This window comes from Podarcis vaucheri (assembly GCF_965113315.1).
Source record: "Podarcis vaucheri genome assembly, chromosome: 10".
Taxonomy (NCBI): Eukaryota; Metazoa; Chordata; class Lepidosauria; order Squamata; family Lacertidae; genus Podarcis; species Podarcis vaucheri.
The window spans coordinates 65,506,880-65,519,423 of record NC_138748.1 but is presented as its reverse complement, the minus strand read 5'-3'; the positions used below and the strand labels follow the sequence as shown (position 1 = coordinate 65,519,423).

General features: G+C 48.7%; 1 protein-coding gene across 3 annotated transcripts in view; it reads left to right on the top strand.

Annotated features, from left to right (window-relative positions):
• The first annotated feature begins 7,555 nt into the window (after positions 1 to 7,555).
• GATA3 (GATA binding protein 3) overlaps positions 7,556 to 12,544 on the top strand; it is a 75,964-nt gene continuing 70,975 nt past the window's right edge. Inside the window, exon 1 of one of the 3 annotated variants that reach the window (XM_082239131.1) lies at positions 7,556 to 7,723. The gene's annotated coding sequence lies outside the window, so the exon portion shown is untranslated. Of the gene's footprint in view, positions 7,724 to 10,352; positions 10,373 to 10,450; positions 10,472 to 12,544 lie in introns of those variants that run through there. The other 2 variants (XM_082239133.1, XM_082239132.1) reach the window with 2 other exon arrangements.

The following is a 12,544-nucleotide window of genomic DNA, read 5'->3' as shown; positions in this document are numbered from 1 at the left end:
GAAAGGGGGGGGGGGAAACAACCCCTACCCACCAATTTTGGAACCGAGCCGGGAAATTTCCCCTCGCCCACTCCCCGCCACCGAATTGCAAACGACAAAGATGCTTTTTTAAAAAAGGGAATTCCTGCTGCACGGTTAACCAACGGCACAGAGGAAGTAAATAAGGCATTAGCTTATCGGAGGTGGGCTAAAGATAGGGACGTCGCGATCGCGGGTGGGTGTTAGGAAAATAAAGGTTCCGCCGATTGGTGGTTCCTTTTCAGAGATGTTTGGCCTCGATCCCTCCTCGGGAGTAGGTCTCATTGAAACCAATGAGGTCTCCAGCAAGTGGAACTGCAGCCCTTAGCTAAACACGCCTGCTAGGGAGTAAGCTTCCTCGGGACTTATTCCTGATTAAAGAGGGGTAGGATCCGGCTTCACCAAAGCGGCTTTTCCATTTTTGGGGGGTGAGCTGGAGATCCTCTGAACGTGTCGCTAACTGTCAGCAGATTCCAACGCTCTCCCCATCCCACCCTACTTTTCCGATTTGCACGCATATAATTTCAGGGGAATACCTCTTTAAGTCTTGGCAAACGAGAAACAAACACGTCTCCGCGTTCATTTGCATACAAAGCAGCCAAAAGATTTGCTTCAACGAATTTGGGGGGGGGGGGAGAGAGAGAGAGAGAAAGAAGAGGGGAGGGCATGGGTCCTGATTTATAAACAACAATGAAATCGGTCGTCCAAATGGCGAATCGATTTTTCCCCTTGTTGGTTTTCTACACGTGTACTTGTGTTTGGGGAGGGGGATATATGAGGGCGGGAGGGGTTGAATAAGGAAAGGAAAAGTATATAGACAATCACATTTTTTTATATAAAAAAGATGCAAATTCCACCTTATCTCGGCTTGGCTCTGTGCTTTCATATATATATATATATATATATATATATATATATATATATATATATATATATTATATATTTATATATATATAGCCAATCGATTTTTTTTGCTTCATATATGTGCGCGGGAGGTGTGTATTTGTGAGGGACTAGTCAAAGGAGGGCAAAAAACCCCTATACATTTATTTTTATTTTTTTAAACAGATGCAAATTTCATCTTATCTTAACTTGGCTTTGTGATATGTGTGTGTGTGCGCGCGCCCCTTCGAACCCCCCTTCCGTAAAGTAAATAATGAAAAATTTAAACCCTTCTCCGTTCTGAGAACATAAGCGAGTCGATTTTGCTAATTTCGTGCTGAAATTGACACATTAATTAAAGAAGCAGTGAACATCTCGGTTTGGGGTATATCAGATCTATTTTATATTTTCCCCAATTAAAATTTGCTTCTTTTTTTTTAAAGGAAGCAGTTTTTGCTGTCCTCAAAAAAGGGGGGAGAGTGGGGGGGTTGGGGGGGAGAGAGAAAGAGGGCTCCTTCTTTTTCACAACGTTCCCCATCGCTTTCTGCCATCAGATCCATTGTGATGTATTAGATGCAATAAATTATCCCAAGTAACAAAACATTGGAAGCTGAAAGGTTGATAATCTGGAAACCAGAGATAAGAATTCATTATTCTGAATCATTATGAATCCAGCGTTGCCTCTGACTCCTTTCTTAATCAGCTCCTCTGATCCTGGATATGTGAGCGGCAAAGATAAGGACGAAATCATTTATAATTCTTCACCTCGCCTAATATTTTAAAATAAAGTCAGAGGCAAGGAAACGTCATAAAACACACGCGCCCGCACACGCGCGCACGCTCTCTCTCTCTCACACACACACAGACACGCAGGCGAAAAGATGGCAGGCTCAGAATGAAAAATCACTTCGACGTTACTTGAGCCCAACAGTAAGATTTAATTAACACCACCGCTCCCACCCACTTAATCGCCACCCTCCCTCGATACAAACGTGCACTTACTTACACGTGTATTGGGAACCGAAATTTTAAATAACACGAGACGTATATTTTTTTCAAGAGTGGGGATTTTCAAGTGTGCCTTTCTGTTTGTAGGAAATCTATAGCTACCTTCATTTATTCCAAAGGCATTGATTTAAACACACAAGCACACACATTTATATATATTTTTTAAAATCCCCCATTTCTCCAATAGCAGACATGTTTTAATTCTAGGTCTAAAGGAAATCATTTCTAAAGGCACAGACATAAAAGCAGCGAATCGATGGTGGGAAGAGAGGTAGCGGGAGAATAGTGATAAGGGGGGACGGATCGTGGCAGAATTTAAAACAATTAAGAGCCTGCGATCCAGTGGGGTAGAGTCCCGTTGAAATGAATGGGAGTAATTCAGTTCCAATGGAACCGAGAACTGGTCCTCGTTCCCCTTCCATCACAGTGCTTGTGATAGCAGTGTGTGTGTGTGTGTGTGTGTGTGTGTGTGTGTGTGTGTGTGTATGTGTATGTGTATGTGTGTGTGGACTGTGGTTACGCTGCTCCGGATCTTTAGCATGGCTCAAAGCCATCACACCAACTATGGCGTTAAATAAGCAGGGAGAGAACATTAGCGATAGGATTTCATCTCGGTTTGTACTTGAGCATAACACGTGCGTGCGCCGGTTTGGGAGAAAACGTTGCACTCAGTTGGCGGCGGCCCTTTTACAAAGTGAAGGGACCCCTGAAAACTCTTATGGAACGATTGCCATAAGGGGTGGTCCGGCAACGTAGGAAAGGAAGACGACCTAGTTCAGGCGATGGTGACTGAGGTTATTGGGTGGCGAGAAGGCGAATGCACACGACCACATTTCACGAAGCGAGTGGAGAGAAGGATACCTGGTTCTGGAACAACCGGGGATGCGGTGAAAAACTCAGTGGCGGGCCTGTGTGTGTGTGTGTGTGTGTAGGCCTACCTTTAAGCAATACGCTGGGGATCAGGCCCCTAATCCCCTTCCCATGAACATGCTACACGTGAGAGTTACACGGATTTCCCAGAGTCTCTCCAATCCAGGCCTAAGGCTCTCGCCCTCCCATGCCTGCACACTTTCTGAGGAGCCCGTGGTACTGAACTCGGTGGGACTTACCGCCGAGTAAACATGCAGGGCCTCACACAAAGTCCCAGTCTCGGTGCTCTAACGGTGGCGCCAGGATCATGGCTTTTACGCAGGAATCCCACTCGCGCTCTCTCTCGCGCGCCCCGCACATACACACGTGTGCGTTGCTGTGAAAAAGAGGTCACCCTCACCCTCAAAAAACACGAATCCTATTCTATGATTTCTAAGCCAATGGTCTACCACAATCAAACATCTACGCTCCAGCCATCCATCTAACTAACTGGCGAGAGGGACTTAAATTGGTCCTCTTTCGTCTCAAGCCGCGTCAGTAACCTTTGAATCGCCTGCCAAAGCTTTCGGAGGGCTCTCTTTCTGTGTGTGTGAACGGAGAAGGAAAGCCACGTGGCTGCTTTCTGCTAGTACTAAGGGAGAAGCCGAGCTTGGTGGGCTCGGTTCGGAGGCTGAGGAAGAACCCCCATTTATTTTTGGGTGGGTGGGAAGGACGGGGGATGGATAGATGGAGACACCATCAGCCGAATGTGTGTCTCTCCCCAAGCCCTTTCCCAGACTGGGGAAGTACTCGAGGATGTCACAATGAGCGAAATTACGCGTGTCAGTTTCCAGAGCGGGTGGGTTTGCCGAGATAGATACTAGACAGCGCCACTGGGGAGGGACGGAGGGAGACTTTCGCCTTATCACCCAAGACATCAACCGATCGCTTTCCTCCTTTCTTCCTTGCTTATCTATTTCCCATATATACCATTAATTTCATTCTCCAGCCGCCACCCCCCGCCATTTTCTTCATGGCACTGTGCTAACCCAGTCTCAGGTTCTCTGTGTTTATGCCCCCCCAATTTCTCTGGCGCCCTCCCATTCCCCCAAATTCTCTTCCCTTCTTTCCCTGCAAATCTGCCTTTTGTGCTTACATTTCCAATTTCATTCAGTTTCAAGACCACCCCCTCTGCTTTACCCAACAGCGAGCCACTGATTTGTTTCTGATATTGGCACTATTATTATTTTTTAAGTTTATGGTGATCCGTGAGTGGCATTTTTTTTGTTTGTTCCAGGCAGACACGCTCAGGCCGCCGCCGCCGCCGCCTTCCCTCCCGCCCCCCCAAAACGATCTTTAATTTATTACCTTAATTGAATTTGTTTGCTAAAGATAGACGTGGACGTCAGATCGCGTTACCTTTCACCTTAGAAAGGGAGAGTCACTTAAGAAGTGCAGATAGGAAACTCCCCACGTCAACAGAAAAGAAGGGGGGCGGGGAAGAGGGGACGGCGCGGGGAGAAGATATTTGCTAGGTATAAATGTGCTCATTTTACACCCCCTGATTTAAGATTTCAGCGGAGGTCTGTGAGGGAAGCAGAGAATAAAAGCTCTTTCAACCCTGCAGAGAAACCCTACCTCTTCCGTTAGGGCGAAATATAGGGCGGTATTCAAACCCATTAAAATAATAATAATAATAATAATAATAATAATAATAATAATAATAATAATAATAATAATGCTTCAGCCTTGTTAAATTAAGCCTATAAGCAAAAAAGGATTCAATTTGCATCCGACTAGCATTGCCAGCTTGCACTGATGCTAAATATAATCCATAGCCCAAGATGGGAAATAAACAATATTAAACTGAGTACTGATTCTATTGGCCAGGACAAAGCCATTTGCGAAGAACGAGTTTACCTTCCCCAGAAAACAATCAAAAACAAATAAGCCTGGCTGCCTCTTTTGCTTAGTCAATTTCAACCTCTGGCTCTCACGGCCTTGTGGTTTGTGAGTCTTCCCTAAACCCGACCGCCGTTTTCTGGTGTAAACTCAAGCAAATCTGAATACAGTTGGAAAATCAAACTCATGCCGATTGGAAATCGTTATCATTTGACTTGTAGGGTGGGCGGTCGATGCTCTGGATTTATTATGTGGGTCTTTTCCATACGTGTGTGTGTGTGTGTGTGTGTGTGTGTATCTTTACATCTGCGGAGATTTGGGCAGGATTGCGCAAATGAAAGGAGATGATTGATCGGTGCTCCTGTTTGTGTGTGTGTGTGTGAGAGAGAGAGAGAGAGAGAGAGAGAGAGAGAGAGAAAGAAAGAAAGAAAGAAAGAAAGAAAGAAAGAAAGAAAGAAAGAAAGCTGAGCGGGGAGCAAAGAAGGAAGGCGGCATACCTACAGTGTCCACGCGTTACACGCACGTGGCAAAGGAAAAGTGGATCTTTTCCCCGCGCGCGTGCGAATTCAGGGCACCTACGCGCATCTCAGCAGCCGCACTTCCCACTCCAAATCTTTTGTTCTTCTTTCTCTCATCGGCGATGGTCATGGACAATCTCCACCCCACCCCCTGTTCTTTTGTGAGGCAGGAAAACATAGGCGCAGAAAGAACTTCCAGCCCTTAAACCAGGTGGAAATGAAGGGAGTTGACCGGGCGTTCTGTTGCCCGCTTCCATGCCCGCCTTGATTCAAAGGAATCCATGGAACAGATGGTGGAAGAGAAATTGATCTCTCTGTGCGAGAGAGCGCATGTCTCGCGCATCATTATATCTTTTGTGCAGATTATATGTGCGTGTGCGCGCGCGCGTGTGTGTGCACGCGCGTACATACACTAGGTATCTTACCTATATAATTAGATAGATAGATAGATAGATAGATAGATAGAAACTTGGAAAATCTTCAAAGATATTAACAGCCTCAGCTTTCGGGGAAATAAAGCTTGTCTTTTCCTAACATGTCGTTTCTAGCGAAAAAGTGAAGCTACCTGATTCTTACTTACAAGTAAATGCATTTAACATTGTGTTGAAAGGACACGTTTGGAGCCACCGAAAGGTTTCAGGGACTGAGAAAGACGAGTCCTTCTCCCTCCTCCTATTCTATTAGATTTAAATAGCTATAGCGGTTTGTATATGTCTCTGTGTTGCCTGTGTAATTTATAGATCCGACAAGGTAAAAATAATAGGGGAACCCAAGGCTCTTTTAAATTTTTTTTTTAATGCTCACCGTCTTTTCAAACGACCGGCGAGGAGGAGGGAGGGAGGGAAACGGGAGTTTGGCAAGGTCCTAACAACGGAATCAGGACATCTCTGTCGGTGGAGCAGGGGTTAAATGTGGCCCTGCTAGAGGAGCTAGAGGGAGAATTGTTGTGGTTGTTGCTGTTCTGAGTGTATAGTTTGGCCTCGGACAATGGCGAAGGACTTGACGTGGGTTTAGGGGCTGCTGCTGTCGAAAAATACCCCAAATTGCGGCCAGGGATTCCCCGTCGCCGCCTCCGGAGGCATTAAGAAGGTAAGAGGCTAAAGCTAAGTTAGAGATAAGACAGTGTTTGTGTGTGTGTGTGTGTGTGTGTGTGTGTAAAAGACAGAGGGGGGGGGGTTCTCTCCCATCAGTCTCCCCGAGGGGTGCTGCTGTTCCCTTCCAGGCCCTCGATCCACAATCCACTTAAGCCAAACTGGTCCCAATCCTGAAACACCTTAATGCGCGTACGGGTGGGTGATGAAGCGGAACAATGACATTTGCTCACAAGGGAATGTGTCACAAGGGTCCCACCCCACCCCACGCTAAGTCTAATCGATTTCAGTCCAGCTTCTCCAGCGCGCGATTGGTGGACGTGAGCGTGTTTTGTCTCATTCCCCTTCGCTGTTATGTCTGGATTCAGGCGCGGGGGCGCGCGCGCGCTGGAGGAGAGGGGTCCTTGCTTGCCTCTCTCCTTCTCTCCCCCTCCCCCACCCCGCAACCCCCCGCATCTGGGTGTTAATTTGGGTGGGAAGAAAGCAAGAGACGTCATAAAACAAACAAACAATCGCGCGCGCAGAGTGATTTCATGCGCCCACCCAGCATATCCCTCCGCCCTGAGAATCTTGCGAGCAGGGGGAGTTGCCTCCAGGGTGCTGGGAACTGGAGCTTTGCTAGGCGCTGAACTACAGTTCCCAGTATCCTTTGGGTGAGGGAACTGTGCTTTTAAAGCTGCGGGGGTGTCTCCGGGTGGATGTTTCCGTGTCAGCTCTCTGCTCCCTAAATGCGCGCATGGTGGCGAGGACCCTCTCTCTCTCCCTCCAGAAAGCGCACGGTGCGCCTTAGATCCAGGTCGACTTTGGTCAATGACAAAAGCTTCCGACGCCAAGCCCCTGTGACGGACCGCACGCTTCCCCCTGCTCCTGGCTCTTTTATTTGTTATTCCCCAAAGCCCCCGCGAGCTTTCTTGGCTACTCCTGCCTGTCTTTGTCAATCCTTCAGGCGACAGCGGCAGGCGGGCCCGGGCCGGCTTGATTCCATGACATCACATGCAGCTCCACTCGATTCCCGAAGAAGCCTCCTCCCCTCCCCTCCCCCTCTTCCCACCCCAAACCCCACCTGCGATTCGCGGGGTGGCTGCGTAAAGACCCGCCCGTCCTCTTTTTCTCCCTCCCCTCCCCTCCTGCATCTCTTTCACTCTTTCTCTGCCCTCTTTCCAACCCGGAAGCGCTCCGCTCTCTCTCTCTCTCTCTCTCGCACGGTGGTGAGGAAGAGGAGGAGGAGGGAGGAGGGAGGGAGGAGGAGCAGAGAGGTCAGAGAGATTTGGGCTGGGCGCTTGGAGGATGCGGATCACCCAGATCCCTCGATCTCGGCTTGGCAGCAGCTTCGGCGATGCGCGCGGCCCCGACGGCGGCACCGGCAAGAACCGCGGGTGGACTCGGCTGCTTTTCCTGAGCGCACCTCTCCAGCTGATCGAGAGAAGATAAATCGCTCTCGGCGCTCGTTCCCAGGTCAGTGCAAAAAAAGAGAGAGCCGTTCCTCAGCTCCCCCTCGGCTTCTCCTCTTTGCGCGGTCTCTGGTTTTCCACGTGGGTCAAGGCGGGGGACCCCGTCGAGAATCTCCTTCACAAGCCTGCACGGAACGGAACGATCCGTAAATAGTGTTTCTCAGGAGGCACTTGGATGATATATTTCCACCCCTCCAACATCCTCTCTCTCCCCATCCCTCCTTTCCTCTTCGGTGACCTTGGAAGGGGACTTGGGAAGGTGGGTGAACCGGACTTTCCCCCTGTGAGATCAGATGACCTCTTGCAGGTTTCTCGACAGCCCCGACTCGGCTTGTGGCTAAGCCTCCGGACTAGGGTGGTGCTGGTCCTGGTGGAGCAGGGAGGGTGCTGGGGGGAGCAAGTCCACGCAAAATATCTGAAATCGACCCTGGTTCTAAGAGAGAGAGAATGCCAACGGGAGACGGGCCCGCGTTTCGTAGAAAGCCTGCGGAACGCTCAGGAACCCCACATTTCCTTGGGGGTGAAATGATGGCCGGCAGGTATCTGCAAAGGCAGGCGCGATAACTGGGATGCATAATCTTGCGTGACATCCATCGCGCAGCCCAAGGGGATAATTTCGTCCTTGCATCGAAATAAAATCAAATGGATGCCGGGGATTTCTTTTAAATTATTTATTTTTTTAAAAAAAATAGTGTTTATTTAATTGGTGCGAGTTTGCTGCTACCCTCCCTTGGGCCTTAGGAAGCGGCGAGCAATTTAAAAACACCGATACGTTAATTCAATCAAATAAGGATATACGCTTATTTAACGCCCATAATACCTTCTCTAGCCTATGTCTTCTCATTAGGCTTGGAACATCGAGATAAAGCATCGCCCTTCTAATCTATATGTATCCGTGAAGATACATATAGAGATTCCATAGAGATGCTTAAGAGATTCCATTGGAGTCTAGCCTAGACCATCGGGGGAAAATGCTCCCTGTCTCTTGTCAATTTCACTTTCAAGGTCCGCCTTTGTCTGCCTCCATCTTTGCAGTCCCGCCAGTTACTTTCCATCTCCCTTTAATCCGCTGTAAAATCTGCAAGCCCCCTTGCTATCCCTTCCACAATTTATACCTGCCGTGCCCTGCAAATAACGTCTGCGGGCTCGCTCCGATTCAGCTTCCTTCGCTTTGGTTATTCAGTAATTTGGCATCACTAGTTCTCCTTCCTAAAACAATCAGGCGGGCACTCTCAGGATACTGAACACACCTGCATGTATCAACAATTCCGACTGCACCTTCTTCCAGTAGTAAATATGCAATTGGTTGTTTTTGTTTTTCTAATGGGATCGGAGAAATTAAGCACGGCAACTGTATTAAAATGCTAGCTCGGGGATATAAATATGCGTAGGAATAGAAACATGGAAGCGAGCGAGGGGAACGGATCCACCAAGAAATTACGCCGGAGAAAGAAACTCTTAGTCCCAGCCGCTTTCAAAAGGCGCGTCCTCCTTTGCTTAAGTGCCGTGTGGATCCAGAAACAATCGCCCCTTGGCAGGCGCTGCCAGTATCAAAGGCACCCTTTTCTCCGGAGCCGTTTTAGCCTCTGGATTCTGTTGCGCGAGGTATTAAGGGCAGTGTTGCGTTAAGAAAGGAGGGACGGAGCGAGGGACACGAGACCCAGCCACCTGGGGCGTAATGATAACCGCAATTCAATTCGTCGACCTGAAAGGGAAATCTGGAAAGGACCCCTGAAATGTGTCAAGCCGGATTTGCAGAGAGGAGTCTTGTCTGGATACGACAGATCCGAGCTGGGGCGGCGGGAGTGTGGGGCTTGCGGAATTTTACGAAATTCATTTTGAACAGAGCTCGGATCTTTGGAGAATCTTTGTGTGTGTGTTTTGTTCCCTTCGCGAGAAAGGATAAACAAAGAAGCCTGCATTTTGTTGGCGTAAAAACGCGCGTGGGGAAGACTTTTTATCGTAAGCAAGCGGCAAGCGTATTCCTGCGCATTCTCACACCCGCAACTGACAGATCGCTGTTTGAAAATGGGACTGGTGGGTGGGAGAGAGAGAGAGGAGATGCTCGTGATGGCGAAATCTTTGCCGGGTCCTGCGTGCAACGCATTTGCTAAAGAGCTCCCTTTGCAAAGCGGTAGGTGTGCGCGTGCGAGACAGAACCGGAGCGGCCCTTTCTATATATATTGTTTTTAATTCGAATCCTTCTCGTTGGTTTCGCTGTGGAAATCCACGAGACTAATCTGGAACAAGGGACTCCCGTTGCTGCAGTTCCTCCCCTTGGTTCACAGGCTTCCTTAGATCTCTGTGTGAATGGAACAGTTTCTCCTAGCTCTGTCCTGCCCTCTCTCCTTTCTGAAACACTTAGCCTTTTTTATTTTTCTGCTAAGAAAGAAGTGAACCCCACTTCGGCGCGTCCTTGACACGCGTGTTTGTTCAGCCTAGTACTCACGAGTCTCTTGACCCTCGAGAGTTTTCGGATTGACCCGGATCGTGAGTGTTGCTGACTTCGAAGGAAGTCAATTTTAAAAAAATAATAATCAACGGAATTTCCTCCCACGCAAAAGGCAGAGCGGGGAGGGGAGAGGGGGAGGGAGCCATAAGTATTCTGATACTTTCCTTGGAACTAAGCTGACTTCAGCAACCGGCCTTCCAGGTAGGTGCGCTTATGATGCATTTGTGGACTTTTGCGGTCGCTAGATCGGAATTCACCGGCGTACGGCGACAGTTCCAGAGAAAGAGGAGACGGTTTCAGGTAGCTGCAGAAGTCCCCCATCTCTGTAGCTTGTTCTCTGGGCATGGATCCGCTTTCCAGGCATCCAGATCACATATTTTTGCTTTTCCCCCTCTTTTTTGGGGTGTGTGTGCCTTTTGGCTTAATACACAATGAGCTTCCATCTGGGCATTTGCTTCGCTTATGGGCGCGCGTCGATCTATATTGCTTTGGGGCAGAATCTGGCGGTTATGTCTTCCTGCGCAAACCCCACAGAAATGAAGGGGAACGATTTCCCGGAGGGTCGTGCGTTTCTTCGTTGCGATGCACTTCATTGTGTTGTGGGGGATGTAGAGGTTCCTGCCAGCTGTGTGTGTGTGTTTGTGTGTGTGTGCGCGGGGGGGGGTCACAGAGATTTAAGCTCTCGAGGTTCTATGAAGTGCGTATTACTCTATGTTTCCAAATTAGCCGTCTTCGCTGGGTTGTGTGCGGGTGTCTCCTTGCTATATTCGTCGATGTCGCTTTGAATCGAGTCAGTTTCTCCTCTGGGCAGCGAGAAGCGGCGCGTCTCCATCGCCCGCGCGCGTGTCACTTTCTCCGGGATTTCTCCAAGACTTCCGTGACCCGGTGAGTGTGCGAAAGCACACCTTGCTTAGGCACGCACTTTCGAGAAAAAGATGTGTCTGTGACCCCGCGTGCTAACCGTTCCGCCACACTTCACGACCCAGTTAAACAGGAGCGAGCGCTCAATGGGGCTTCTAGTCCAACCGCTGGAATATGTTATCCAACGGGTTCTGGAGCAGCAGCGTTGCCTGACATTACCCTAGAGAGGCTGTGGATCCGGCGCACAGAGATTTCAATGCAAAGATGATTGTGGCCGCCAATCTACTCCCCCCCCCCCAACCGTCCTGGGTCACTGGGCCAATTTTTCGTTCTTGAAGGAAAGCCGCCACCGTCTGGTTTTTCTTTCCTTTTCACGACGGCTTTCCAAAGCCGTTGATCCAAATAGCAATCCGAATGATCAGCTCCCTTTTGCTTCTAGAATTGATGGCGGTAGAAGTGAGCAGCCCCCCCCAAAAAAAAAATTGGCTTCAGATGCCAGGAAAAAATGTGTGTGTATGTGCGCGCGCGTGAATTTGCAGTGGCGCAGTGCCGTGGCTGACTACGGCTGACTTCAAACAAGGGGGCTATTCCAGGACAGTGATCACGGCGGTACCCATCACGCCCCCCACCCCACCCCATGCAAGAGGGAAGGTCTTTCCTTTGCTCCTCCTCTCATCGCTCTGTTCAGTTTTCTAAGGAAGCCCCCGAATGAAAAAATAGCCAGAGAGGGAGACCCAGAGTAAAGCAGAGACCTTTCCAAACTGTACAGTGGACCATCATCCTATAGATGCGAAATTCCTTAAGGTTTCCAATGAATCATTCTTTAAATTACAGAGCAGCCCGCAATTCGGGATTAGTCGATAACAATCAGGTTCAGTACAAACTGGGCTGTTTTGGCAAGTCTATGAAATCACGTTTTGTTTTGTTTTTAAATGCTTTGTTAGTTGTAGGTATACTACTGACAAAGGTTTGTTCCAGGCTAATGAACCCAACCAAGAGGCTTCATTTAGAGTTTTAAATGGCTGCGTGTACAGACACCTACACCCCTCTATGTGCGTATGTAGACACACCGAGATATTTCCGAATTGCATTTAGCATGCATATAGTGCTTTAGTATTCAAAGTGTTCATCTACATAAGGAATGAGCAACCTCTGGCCCTGCAGGTGTTGTTGGAACGTTCCTAACCAGGCCCAGTTAGCATGGAGCGATGGTCAGGGATGATGGTAGTTGTGGTCCAACAAACATCTGGAAGGCCAAAGGTTCTGCAACTCTGAGCTACATCCCCAGAACAATCTGCACAACAATCCTCTAGGTGGGCTGGTGCTATCCTGCCCACACTGAGGATAAAAGTGAAGACTGACTTGGTTTATAGGTTTGTTTATTACCTGGGAGATTCATTAGAATCTAGGATTTATTGGCTCAGTCTGTCTATCTTCTCTCTTTCTCATCTATCTGTCTGCCTGCCTGCCTGCCTGTCTGCCTCTATCTAAATAGCTTAAACAAGCACACCT